This window comes from Euphorbia lathyris, chromosome 10 (assembly GCF_963576675.1).
Source record: "Euphorbia lathyris chromosome 10, ddEupLath1.1, whole genome shotgun sequence".
NCBI lineage: Eukaryota > Viridiplantae > Streptophyta > Magnoliopsida > Malpighiales > Euphorbiaceae > Euphorbia > Euphorbia lathyris.
Window position 1 is genome coordinate 9,176,128 of NC_088919.1, and position 11,171 is coordinate 9,187,298.

At 35.5% G+C, this 11,171-nt stretch overlaps 1 long non-coding RNA gene across 4 annotated transcripts; it reads right to left on the reverse strand.

Moving 5' to 3' along the window:
* Window positions 1-7,099: 7,099 nt before the first annotated feature.
* LOC136208298 (uncharacterized) lies at window positions 7,100-10,403 on the reverse strand. 4 transcript variants are annotated; one of them, XR_010677066.1, is made up of 7 exons: window positions 10,157-10,403; window positions 9,531-10,049; window positions 9,166-9,206; window positions 8,683-8,769; window positions 8,509-8,553; window positions 7,352-7,445; window positions 7,100-7,234 (listed from the first exon to the last, which is right to left on the reverse strand). It is a non-coding gene; the product is annotated as an uncharacterized lncRNA (long non-coding RNA). The 4 variants fall into 4 exon arrangements; XR_010677065.1 differs by having other exon boundaries at window positions 9,531-10,052; XR_010677067.1 differs by having other exon boundaries at window positions 9,531-9,649; window positions 9,896-10,403.
* Window positions 10,404-11,171: the final 768 nt, after the last annotated feature.

The window sequence follows — 11,171 nt, forward strand, 5'->3', positions numbered from 1 at the left end:
CTTGGAGAAGATAATGAACTCTTTTTGGTGGGGTTCAAGCGGTGGGGGAGGCTCAGGACTTCGATGGAAGAATTGGGATAAGTTATGTCAGCCTAAGGAATCTGGTGGAATGGGCTTCCGGAACCTTCACAGCTTTAATGTCGCCTTGTTGTCAAAACAAGCTTGGCGTCTACTCACAAACCCCGATTCCCTTGTTGCAAAAACCTATAAAGCTCGATATTACCCTAACTCCTCCTTTTTGCAGGCTGAGCTAAAAGACAATCCTAGTTTTATCTGGCGCAGTATTTTGGAGGCTCAGCCTCTGGTTCTCTCTCGGGCTAGACGTGTTGTTGGGACTGGTATGGAAATCAATATTTGGGAGGAGCCCTGGCTTCTGGACCCGATTAACCCTTATATGGAGAGTATACGCTGCGACAGCTTTGACAGTAATACTGTGGATATCCTGCGGTCTGACAATCCAGGGTCGTGGAATGATGAAATGCTTCAGGGGATGTTCAACCCAAGGGATAGAGACCTGATACTGAAAATCCCGTTGAGCTACCGGATTATGTGTGATTCCTGGAGTTGGGCAGCCGATCCTCGTGGTCGCTTCAGTGTGCGGCCGGTATACAGGCAGTTGTACTGTCAATCTACTGATATGGGCGCTGCTCATAGTGAAGTAGAGTGGAAGAAGCTGTGGCGCCTCCATATCTCGCCTAAAGTAATTTCTCTTCTTTGGCGCACCTTGACGGGCTGCTTACCTACCATATGGGCCCTCCAATTCAGACACATTGAAATCCCCGGAGGGTGTCCGCGATGTCGGGAGGACATCGAAGACGATTACCATGCCCTTGTATGCTGCCGTGTGGCCCGTAGAGTTTGGCAACTTTCCCCTATCGGGGATATAAGTGGGTTGTTCTCTTCCTTCAAGTGTTTCTGGAAACATTTATCAACGCGATGCTCGAAGGATGACTTAGAGCTAGCTGCTACAATCTGCTGGGTGCTATGGTCGGATAGAAATGATAAGGTATGGCGGAAGCAAACAAATGGGGCGGCATTTATGTTTTCTAATGCTGCTAAATATATTAATTCGTGGAAACAAGCAAACCTGGAGGCCGGTCGGTCTGGTCAGGGAGCTTCTGATACAGCAGCAGCAGCAACGCGGGTCTAGGCTGCTCCGGAGGAAGGTTGCATCAAGGTTAATGCGGATGGTGCCCTGTTCCCGGAAATGAACTGCACTGGTTACGGATTTGTGGCAAGAGACTCGTCCGGCAACTTCATCGCAGCGGCAAACGGTTTGTTACAATGCCACCAAGACCCTTTTCTGGTAGAGGCCCTCGCGTGTCGTGAGGCGCTGTCATGGATTAAATCCAGGGTATGGAGAAATGTCAAGGTTGAAATTGATTCACAACTGGTGGCTCTGGAAATTCATGGCGATATTATCGGTAACTCACATGTAGATAATATCCTAGGAGATTGTAAATCCTTAGTTAAGGAGATTGAATTTTGTTCTATTCATTTTATTCATCGTTCAGCGAATCGTACTGCTCATGTGTTAGCACGGGCTGTTGGTTGTGTGTCTGATCGTGTGGTTTGGACGTCTACTCCTCCCCCATTCATTTGTAATGCCCTATTGGCTGATCAATAAAGTTAACTATCTCCCTTGTCAAAAAAAAAAAATATTAACTGACAGTAGCTATTATTATATAAATAGAAAATTAATTATTTATTATAAATGGGAGGCAGCTTCCTTTTTTGGCTAAAGGCAAAGACGGTGTATAGTAATAATAAAGGTCAATTACATGAATATCATAATTAAGTACAAAATTAGAACTAAGTCATATCATCAAATTTAATTCTTAATATGTCATTATTCTCTATATATTATGATTTTACACCATAATTTAAAAATTCTAGACTCCAATTCATAATTTATAAATCCTAGAAAATATATTCTAGATTTCTAATTTATAAATTCTTATCCTAAAAATATATTAAAAGTACTGATTTTATTAGTTTGACATAATCTAAAATTATGACTTGACATAGTTGTAAATAGTTTTTAAAATAAGAATTTCTGTGTAATTTTCCCTAATAATAACTCAATGAGCCATTGTACAATCTTGTTGAGATGCATCAAGGGCTAGATCCCTTGTGGAACATTGTACCATCTAATGGTAGCGATACGTTCTTCAGGTTTTTATCATTTCTCGTGTTTTTATCGGGTTTTTTTATCGTTTTTCAATTTTTTTCATTTTTCGCATTTTTACTGTTTTTTCGTTTTTTTCGCACTTTTATCATTTTCATGTTTTACCTTTTTTTTTATCATTTTTTAAGTTTTTCGCATGAAATATGAAACAATCTATAGGATATGAGAAAGGTAATTTTAAAATTAAAATATCCTTATTTCACTAATTTTGGAATACAAATTCTATGACGAAAAAATGAACCAAATAATAGAATAATTTTTTTAAGAATGTCTATTCTATTCCTAATCTATTTCATCAATCAAACGGCACCTATAAGTTATAAATATATAAAAACGTACACATTGAAGGTCTGTCAACCTCCTAAAGAATAAAAGAAAAATAGACGAGAATTTATATTATTGAAATTTGGAATCTCACTCATTTCAACTTTTTAATTTTAAGATCGTTTAAGTATTGTTGGTGAGGAAAAAAAGTGAATGTTTAGAAAGAGAAAGCTCCGAAAATGATAATTTTTGGAAAATAAAAAATTTGGTTCCGTATTAAATGTGGTATTAATTAACTTTAGGCCTTAGAAACGGAACCGACGAACCTGAGCTTTTACGAACCCATGATTGGATTTCTAACAAGAGAACTGAATGATCAGATGCAATAGTTAATAAATTACGAAGTTTCGAAGTTGCAAATGTAACTTTCCATACTGAATTAACTAGAGCTCTATCCAGTCGTTCTTCGATCCAATGATCAGAACTGCATCCTACTTCCCAGGTGAATGGATAACCGATCATATCAACACTGAATAAATTGCTATCCTCAACAGCTGCTTTGAAACCATCGAGTAACCAATCCGGTTGTCTTCTTCCTCCAAGTTTCTCATAGGTGGCAAGTATATCGTTGAAATCCCCTATACAGCACCACGCCGACCCATCTTGTTTTTTGAGGGATCGCAGCAAGTCCCAAGATGCCCGGCGTCTATTCCTTTCTGGAAAGCCATAAAAACCAGTAACCCTGCAAGAACTGAAGTTAGGAAAAGAAATCATAACATTGATGAAGTTTTGTGAAGAGGAAATAATATCCACTTTGATTGAATCTTTCCAGCAAAGAACTAAGCCACCACCGTGGCCATTTCCATTGACAATATGACTTCATGTGAAACCCAGTTGCTTGCAAACAATAGTAACTTTCTCTTCTTTAATCATTGTCTCCATCAAGAAGAGAACCATGGGCTTGCGATATGTCCAGGAGAACATTAACTGTGCGTCAGTTGCACAACCCACGACAATTCCAACTAAGAATACTCATTGCTTCAGGCGGGCCTGAACACCAGGTCCCGCCCCTACTTCATTTTTTGAGAGATCCGTAACATCCATATCCATCCTAGTTTCTTCCATTCTTGGTCTTTTGGGATCATGAATAAAGCCAGACACTTCTTCTGAAACCCATTGCCCTGTGTGGAAAGATTGCTTATTGCCTTGCACTAACTGAACCACGTCTTTGCTTGCCTCTTCTTCAACTTCTGGAACTTCCCGCAACCATTCTCTTCCTGCTTGACTGCCGGCACGTCACGGAATTGCTCTTAGGATACTTCCAAACTGACGCTCAGCTGTAGGATTAGGGTCATCATATAAGGAGACACAGAATTTATCAGAGTGTCCTATGATCCCACAGTAGAAGCAAAAGCTGGGAAGCCGCTCGTATCTGAAATTGATCCACAACCAGTCTCCTCCACTTCTTTTCATCTTCTGCCCCCTTTTCAATGGTTTTCGGATGTCTATAGCCACTTTTATACGTAAATAATTACGCCTAAGGCCTGAGAAATTGGCCGGATCAGCTTCAACAAACTCTCCAATGTAATTTCCCAGAATTCGGCAAACCGTTTCCGTTTGGAAACCTATAGGAAGATCAGAGATTTGCACCCATAATATCAGTTTAGATAAGTCCACTTGAAGCGCTTGTTCTATAATCACCAACCTCTTAATTATCAGGACATTTTGATTAAACATTCAGGGGTTGTCATTCAATACCCTGGAGATATCCAACTCATGGTAGAGCTGAAACAAGTACCTGCCTTCTCTGTCCATTTCAATAATTGTCACACCTTTAACCGGGCGCCAAATTCCAGCTAAGGTGCACTTCATGCTGTCAAAATGGACGGATTTTGCTGCTAAAAATTGTCCGATCACAAATAAAGAGGGTCGCAATTCATCCACCAGAGCTTCTTCTGCCGACAATACCAACCCCTCCTCATCGTCGTCGGCTAATCTTAGCCTTGCATATGCCTCAAGAACCCCCTTCCCCTTATCCATAGCTCTGAGTACCTGTTGAATTTATCGACTGCGGAAGGAACCGATATGAGTTGAAACCAGTCAAGAGGACCTCCAAAAAACGATACCGTGCAATTGAAGGCTAAGATCGATGATAGAGAGAACTGTGGTTGACGAGGATTGATGGCGACGTCGACTCAGGAAACCCTGTTGAAATTATTGACGGCAAAAGGAACCGATATGAGAAGAAACCAGTCAAGAGGACCTCCGGAAAACCGAAACCCTGCAATTGAAGGCTAATATCGATGATAGAGAGAACAACGGTTGACGGAAATTGACGGCAGCGACGACTCAGGAAAACCTAGCGAAGGAATGGGAGAACGAAAACAACTCCTCAACAGACAAGATAAAAACTCCTCAACAGAGAAGACCTAAGAGAGAAAATATAAATCCCCTTGTCGTAAAAGCAGGTTAAACTGATAGTTCAACAATCATCACAATATGATTTTAACGAGATAATTATATATATATATATATATATAATTAATGTTTAAAAGATCTAATATGATAGTTAAATAATAATTATATATATTGGAATTGATATTACTTGGAAATGTTAGAGCCAAATTTATACTCTTTTACACTGGGATTTGAACTTAAGATCACTAGTTAAACGATTTAAAACTCTTAACCACTCAAGCTAACCTGGATTGGTAATTTTAACTTTAGTTAAACATTTTAAAATATTAAATAATCCCAGGGGCGGAGCCAGAGGGGACGGGAAGAGTCGACCGACCCTCCGGTCCCGTCGAAAAACCCCAGAGATGGGGTTTTCCGCCCTGGATGGAGCCTCTCCAGCCATGGCGGCTGAACTGGCTGAAGAAGAAAACCTATTAGGTCTTCTTCTGTTCCAAACTGAAACAGATGGAAAGGGCATTTTAGTCCTTTCCATCTATTTTATTTTTAACTAGAACCTACACAAAACGATATCGTTTTGTGTAAGATCAAGTTAAAAATAAAACAAATCTAATATTTGTTAGCTTCTTTCTTTCTTTTTGTTTTTTTTTTTAATAGTCGAAGCATCAGGTAAAGAAGAAAAAAAGAGGCAAATGTTTATTTTGGTAAAAAGAAAAATTCTCTAAATTATTCCTTATTAATTTTTTATTTTCACTCAACTTTTAAGTAAGTATTTTATTTTATTTTGCTAAATTGGAGAAATTTTTTGTATGATTTTTAATTTACAATTTTATTTGGCCATTGTCAATACATTTTTTTTTTTGCTAAATTACCACCTATTATGCATTAATTTTCTTTTTTTATAATATGTATTAATTTTCTTACTATAGGTACACAAATATTTTTACTCTCATTTTGTTATATAATTTATCTTTTTTATTTTATTTTAATAAATATATTGCAGTGGCATTTAAATTTTTTTTTCCTCCAGACGGTCTAAGAAAATATGTTGTAGTAGCATTTAAGAAAATATGTATTAATTTTCTTTAGGTACGCAAATGTCTAGCCCCTCCGACCTTTGTCTCCTGGCTTACTGAATAATCCTAGCTATCACACTTAATGCAAATTTTGCTTGAAGAGCAAAAGAAAAAAGGAAACAAATATTAAACAATAAGGATATTTTTAAAAATGGAATTAAATCAAAATTTGTCAATATTATGTAATGAATAATATTAATCTTTTACAACAACTCCAGAATTAGAATAAAAATTAAATAAAATGAGAAATAAAAGAAATTGAATACCAATGAATTTTAGAGTCGTGTCTATCTATTTCATAAAGATTGTAAAACAGTATCATACTCCGACTCAGCCACCGCCTCAGCCACCGCAACCGCCTCAGCCACAGCCAAACAATGGCGAATTCAGGATTTGAGGGAGCGGAGGGCAAAATTCTACGTAAAAAAAATTTAGACAAAAAACATAAAATTGTTCAACTTTTAATGACGAAAAATGTAAAATCGTTCAATTGTCATACATTATTTTCATGATTTCTTTTATATAAAAAACGTAAATTATAATGTTTCCGATTCGTAATCATCCATCTCCAGGATTCTCGGGTTGTTACGCATCAAATATCCCTAACGTTTTGAGTCAGATGCAATTTTACCCCTAATATCTAAAATGGTGCAATTTTACCCCTAATGTTTGTAGCCAAGAGCAATTTTATCCCTAACGTTAATAAATTGGATCAATTTTAAACACTATTATAAAATACAGTCATTTTTTTCTTTATTTTGCACCAATTCCATATCAATTTTGTAATTTTACACCAATTTTACCACTAACGTTGATAAATTGGATCAATTTCAAACACTATTATTCATGACCGAAAAGACAGCTTGATGAATTATTTCTTAAATTGACCCAATTTAACAACGTATGGTAAAATTGCTCTTGGCCTCCAACATTAAGGATAAAATTATACTACTTTAAACATTAGGAATAAAATTGTTCATGACCCAAAACATTAGGGATATTTTTGTACTTTAATCCTTATTTTTGGATTTAAAATTTTTTTTTTTTTAATGGGATGAAGTGTGGGGGTGGGGGGCAAATGCCCCTTTGACCCCTACATCCGTCCCTGCTGCCAAAGCCAGTATTAAATCATCCTCTGAATTAGGCAGCAACAATGTTTTTAAATAATCATCGTCTCCAAATTCAAAATCAGAGCTTGATATCATCTTCTGAATAGATTGTTTGATAGCCTCACGTTCAGCCTCCCCCACCGCTATAGCCATCGCCAGATCATCATGATACTGATCTTCGTCTGAAGGAAGATGAAACAAGATTAATAATTAACTAAAGGATATAATAGCATATTAAAAATTGATTATAGAAAAAAAAATTATTTGAAAAGTATATGTTTGAATGAATGAATTCGTACCTGTAATATTAATATCTGTGAAGAACTTCCTTTTCCTAGATTGTGGTGGCTGCTCCATTATCTTCTTCTAAAGGGATGAGTGACGATGGTAACTCTGTAAAAATATGGGTGTATCGTAGTGAAAATATATACATATTGAATCGGTAAAAAAGGCGGTGCTTGAAATTAAAGTAACCTCAGTATGGAATTTTATCCTAAGTGAAATTTGATAGAACATAAAGTTGGATTTGGATGATATGGAAATTACGAGATCAGCTTTGGATTTGGATGATATGGAAATTACGAGATCAGCTTCCAATTTTACTTATTTTATCCGTAGGCTAATTGCCTTATTTACTGTTTGTCTTACTTCTGTTTGGCAATTAACTAGCTGATTATATTAATTGTTAGCTGATTAGTATTGTTTGGCAAATAACCGTTAGCTAATTACTTTTTTGGTTATTAGATTTAACTAGCTGATTGTATAAATTTGTTTGGTAAAATTTAACTGATTGCTAACAACTAATTGCTAATAGTTGTTTGGGTAAATGATAAATAAAGACTTGATAAAGCATTTAATTGGGTTAAATGGTAATAATTGAGGATAAAAATGTCATTCAAAACAGATGGGGTAATAAGCTAATTGAAAAAGCCCCTAAATTAACCTTTTCAAAATTAGCTTTTGGATCCAATAAACTCTTTCGAACTTATCTTTACCAAACACGACTATCAAAGGTTTGACTAGTCAAAACCTCTAAATTTACCACAAAAATCTCTTTACCAAACAGAGTCATTACCTTTTTGGTTATAGCAGATTGTATGAATTTGTTTGGTAAAACTTAGTTGATTGTTACAATGACAAATAAGGACATGACAAAACATTTAATTGAGACTAAATAGTATTAATTAGGAGTAATAATGTCCATAGAAAGATATGGAGCAATAATTTAATTGAAAATGCTTATGAAATCAGCTTTTTCAAAATTAGCTTTTTGGACCCAATAAGTTCTTTCAAACATCTTTTTACCAAACACCACTTGACTAGTCAAAACCTATAAAGTGGCTCAAACCTCTAATTTTACTCTAAAAACAAAGCCTTAATCATTTTAGTTGGATTTGGATTTTGACAGTATTAATCGATTGAATTGAATTTGAATTTAGTGAATCTTATTACTCACATCCTTCTTGGGCTTCATCTCCACATCCTTTTCATTCCTGGCAACCTGACAAAAATGGAAGATAACAAGAACAAAGAGCTTTTAGAAGCACAATCTGATAAGCATGCTTACAGTCACCAAACGAACATCCTGGACACAAGTGTTAGATCAAAACAAGTGGGCCAGCAATCCAACCTAACTGCCCAATTGCCCAAGCCAATGATAGCACTCCTGACCCTATTACAGCAGTGATTATATGTGATGCTGCTGTCCAAAATGTTCCTGCACCATACATTTCATTTCATTATCTCATATGCTCACTCAATCTCATCTCTTCTTATTTATATAATTATTATTATAATATTAACATATCTAAAGGTTAAAACCAAGTCGGCTAGCTTAGGACTTCTAAGTGAATAAGAATCTGTCTGTTATTTATTGTTGACAAAGAAAATGAGCTACAAAATAGGGAATCAAAAGAGCACTTTGGTAAGTTGAGTTAAATAAAAAATGGAAATAAGGTGCAGATCTACCTATTATTTTTTGGGAAAGTGCAGATATCGTAATGGTAAAATTGTAGACTTAACATTTCTAAACATTTATCCCCACTTGATCAGTAGCATAGAAGCACAATTTATATCATGCATCACTGAAAATAAAAAGGAGAAAGGAATGTACCTCTCCAAATGCAGCCTTGCCGATCATTGTCAATAATACACCTGAAAAAGTGAAGGGCCGCCACAAACAACTTCCTTGATTCAGATCAGAAACCAAAATCCGACTTCTTAAACCAATAAAATTGATGCACAATACAGAAATAAATCAATCTAATGCCACCAAAACACAAACAATTTCCTAATCGAAATTGAAAAACCTAAATCCGAGAATTCCAGCCACAAGCCGAAACAGCCAGTTTGACAAATGTAGGAAAAGAGAGGAACTAACCTATAGATAATTTCCAGAACATCCAAACAGAGAGTAACAAATTCAAAAGTCTGAAGCCATAACCATACCAATTTAAGGAACTCATAATGTGAAAATACCTAGAGTGGCTGATTCACATTGCAGAGGAGATCGGAGGAATCCCGATGGAGAAGGCTGAGAAGAGCGCTGAGAGAAGATGGATGAGGGAGAAGGCTGAGAAGAGGGCCGAGGAAGCCGCCTAACAGACAAAAATCGTATTGCCTTTTGATATCCGGCAATGGTAAACAAATCGTATTTCCTTAATTTCAAAAAGTTTGAGATAAACAAATCTTCACTATATATCTACATGAATTGCAAATAACTTGAAACAAACCTTCTGAAAATAACTTCTAAGCAAAAAATAAATGTGTCTATTGGTTGTAAAGTTCAAATCAATAAAATGATTATCATATATATAAATTGTTGAAGGCTTGAAGCACATTACCCGTCAATAATCACTCTTCCTCAAACCACCAAAGTTCTCCCAACAAGACAAATGAAGCTCAAGGAGTGATCCAAACAATTCTCACAAACATATTATCAAACACATAATGGGCAAAACAACAGAAACCTTCACGGAAGCATTGTCTGTTGCGACACTGCTAAAACGTGGAACAAAACGAAAATAGAAGGGTAATATAAAGAGGCATAAACGACAGACTGAAGATGGCTTTTCTATAGAAAATAAAAGATTGGGGAAGAGAACCTGTATAGGCGGAGGTACCACCACCGGCAGCCTGCGGAAACAGCTCGTCATCCATTTCGACTCCATGACTCATAGAAGTTGGGCGACTTCTAGACCTAAATATCGAATAGAAAGGGAGAATATTTAGAGAACTCAAATACCTTCCTACTCAAATAAAATTGAGAGAGCCACATGTTGAAGGAAATGGGATCTGATGAAAAATAGACTGGACAGAAATTAGCGAAAGTAGAGTGAGAAGGAAATTTCCCAAACCCAAAATTTTGGGATAAGTGTTAGAAGGGGGGAAATAAAATAAGTTTCCCTCCAAAATTTCACACCAAAAATTTGTTCCATTTAAAATATTTGGGGAAAATAATTTATTTTTGTTTTTTAGAAAATGGTAAATAATAGTATTACATTGTTGAATCGTTGTACTTTTATTAATATATTATACTAATACTTTTAACTTTTATTTTATTTAGGGATAAGGTGCAAAAATACCCCAGGAATAATTTTACCCCTAACGTCTAAAATGATGCGATCTTACCCCCTAACATTAACAAGGAAGAGTAATTTGTATCTCTAACGTTGAAAAGTTGGGTCAATTTCAGACATTATTATAAAATACAGATATTTTGTTTCTTATTCTACATCAATTACATGTGTGTTGATTTTAAAAAAAGATTTCATATTTTTTATAATTTAATAATAGAATTAAAAATTTAAATTTTTAAATTTCGATGAAATATTTAAATTTTTTTTGTCCATCTCGTACAAAAATACAGTATATTTTTTTAATTTTTTTCTCGTTTAATCGTATGTTTGTGATCTGTTACTAATTAGTGATAAAATGACACACATGTGAACTATAGATGACAAAATTCATGATCGAAAAAGACCATTTGATGAATTATTTCTCAAATTGACCTAACTTGTCAATGTTAGAGGTAAAATTGTTTTTATCTGACTACGTTCCGGATAAAATTGCACCATTTTAGACGTTAGAGGTAAAATTACTCCTGACTGTAAATGTTAG